The following is a 2978-nucleotide window of genomic DNA, read 5'->3' on the forward strand; positions in this document are numbered from 1 at the left end:
CCAGGCGGAAGCAGTAGGAGAGACACAAGGAGAACCGGCAGATGGTCCTCAAGCCCCAGTTATATGTGATCAAAGCAGGAGAAGAACTCGGAAGCTTCAGAGACTGCCACCAACCAGAAGCAGATGAATAAAACCCTTGAAGTTCGTTTGAAACTTGAATCAGAAAATGGGACATTGAGTGTATCAGACACTACAGTTGGCAGTAAACAATTGACATTCACATTAAAGAGGTCTGAATAGCAGAAGCAACAGGAGACTGAGAAGCTGCACTGACAGGAAAGGAAAACACTTCCTGGTTCAGCAGGTCACCTGAAGTTAAGACACAGAAGAGGATGGCTGTTTCTTTGAATTTGGAAATGATCCTACTTGTGATTTGAAAGGAGGACCTCTCCCCCAAATTGATCATGATTAGAGTACATTAAACACAGAGAGGGGAACGTACATTTTTAATGTTTTGTATAAATTCCAGATGCAACTAAAAAGTTAAAGATTTGACAACTTGTCCCTATGCCTTATGGGTCACACTTTGAAACTGTACCCCTTCCCCCACCAAAGTGGTCAGTGTGTCGCCCCCAGGGTGCTTTTGGTAAGTTGCTGCTCCCCATAAACATGGTCATTTTCCCGTGGTTTTAATCAAGTAGGCCAGGTTGTTATTTTTTAACAATGTAATATGTGTGCCATGAAATGGAAGGTTATCCTGTGCTAAAAATGAAGCTTGATCATGCTCTGGGAACTTCTTTTCTTGCAATACCTGCTTCCATTCACTATCTAGTCAGTGGCCCAAGCAGTGGGAGCTACAGACCACTCTTCCAGCGGCAGACTGAGCTCTCCATTCTTCAGTAGGGAACTGCCGGATAGCACAGAGAGCACCTGCCAACCTTCAGACCAGCCTGGGACCTGGGATTGAGTAGCAGTAAATTTGGGAGCTGGAGCAGTTCATTCATCCTGAAATTCCTCCTTGGTTACAGCTTTTTAAGCAGCCTGATCTTCCTTTTCAGTCTATTTCAGACCTCTGAAGGAGTAGAGATTAGGTGTGACCTCCCATGGGTGTTCACAGGAGAAGGTGCCACGTATGTGCAGAGCTTCCTTGGCCAGCATCTACCACATCAGACTCACTAAGTGAGCCCCTTTGTTGTTATAGGGGATGGTCTCTGTCCTTCCTGCTAGAGCCTTCACATAGTGCAGAGGACAGTCTGTGTTATACTGAGCGACTGTAGGCAGGTTAACATAAGATGCCTCTGTGAGAGGCTGGTGGTCAACCCTCGGATCAGTAACCACCAGAAATCATGACCCCCAGAAGGCTGCCTGGATTTGGTTGGTGAATATTCCAGGAGTTAAGCGGCCAGCAGTAGGAGTGGCTCCAGTGACAGCAGCAAACTTCAGCACAGCTCTATCACCAGTAATCTTGGAGGATATGATACAGCTATCAGCTGAGTTTTCAATGGCACAAGCTGCCAGCAAAGGCTTCTAAGCTTTTCCCAGTTTCTCTTCACATTTATGATGTAGATGCCACTGCCTTTTTTTTTTTTTTTGTAGATGTACTGTTCCATTTGGAAGTCAAGGTTTTTGCCACCTAAGTGGGTTCCTGCTGCAAGGAATTTGTGGACATCCTCCTCCCTCATTAGCAGAATATCAAGGGCTCTGGACATGGTGAAAATTTCCATTTACCTTATGATAGGAACCCAGAACAATGCTGTATGGACCCCTCTATGGGTAGTGCAGAAAGGTGAGTTGTATTTTGATTTGTATTTTTATTATTATCAACTTGCACATTTTTTTATGTGTATTGTCGGTTTATATTTCTTCATTTGTGAATTATCACGATGTTTTCCCATTTTTCTTTGGAGACTTTGTCTTTTGCTAAGTTGGAAGCATCCCTTATATATAGTACCTAGTTTCAACACTCATCCTCAAACGTGTTGCTAAAATACTTTCTCAGTTTGGGGCTTTCTTTTTAAAATTCTTTAAAGGTATTTAACAAACAACTTTTATTTGTATTTTTAATAGTTTTTGACCAAAAATGAGGTACTGAAAATAGATTTTCAGGAAAACTAATTTAGCAGTGGTAGGCAGGGTTGATTAGATAGGGAAGGCTCAATTAAGATATCAGTTCATAATGAAAAAGTGAGACAAGTTTCTGCAGTCAGAAGCCGGAGATGGAAACAAAACATAATGAATAAGTATCAGATGCCTTTTAAGGGAAGAATGATAGGAATTGGTTCAATGTAGCATCTAAAGAGATATGAGTTACAGATGATTCCAAAATTTAAGACTAAGAAAAATATATCAGTGCTAGAAACATAAATGTTAGCATGCTGCCCCATTGTTTTTCTCAAAGTTTGTTTTCTTTGATTTTAAGTAAACTGAGTTTAAGGTGACAACAATTTACAAATATGAACACTGAAGAGTTGTTAGGAATTTTTTTCTACCACATCTTTGATAAGCATTCCAAAATAATGAAACTCAAATTCATGTTTGGTTTTATTTCATTATAACCATTATTTGTGTTGTTAGCTAGTGGCCACCAGGTACAGAGGATTTTCTCAGTCTTCCCTCTAACTTACTGCTATGGTTGTGTTACTCCTCCTGTCCCATACTGGTCCCATATTGGTCCCAAGTCACAGGTGTATGATCTGCTGTGACATGAGACTCCAGTCTCTACTCTGCTTCCATCCCTTCCCCTATGTTCCGGAATTACCACCCACTACATATCTAAGCCCAAGCTTACTACATATGTGGAATCATGGGCAATGGCAAATGGCTTGGCTGATCAGAAGCCTGGAAAGAGAAAGATTAAAAGATCAGGTTCAAGGAGGTCTGAGGTAGAGGCATGTGGATGGACACAGGAGAAGGGGCACATGTGGAGAACAAAAAGTAGCACTGATACATTGCTGTCTCTTGGTACAGGACTGTGACATCTTGCCTATAAAAGGTTGTCATAAGAATCCCATAGAGAGGAGTCTCTGCTACTTTCTCTG

At 41.6% G+C, this 2978-nt stretch overlaps 1 pseudogene across 1 annotated transcript; it reads right to left on the reverse strand.

Moving 5' to 3' along the window:
• Positions 1 to 768: 768 nt before the first annotated feature.
• On the reverse strand, positions 769 to 1649 carry LOC309822311 (small ribosomal subunit protein uS2B-like; annotated as a pseudogene). The gene has a single exon. The product of its transcript is annotated as a small ribosomal subunit protein uS2B-like (transcript).
• Between the last annotated feature and the right edge of the window lie 1329 nt (positions 1650 to 2978).

This window comes from Grampus griseus (genome assembly GCF_964374135.1).
Source record: "Grampus griseus genome assembly, chromosome: 4".
In the NCBI taxonomy this organism is placed as follows: domain Eukaryota; kingdom Metazoa; phylum Chordata; class Mammalia; order Artiodactyla; family Delphinidae; genus Grampus; species Grampus griseus.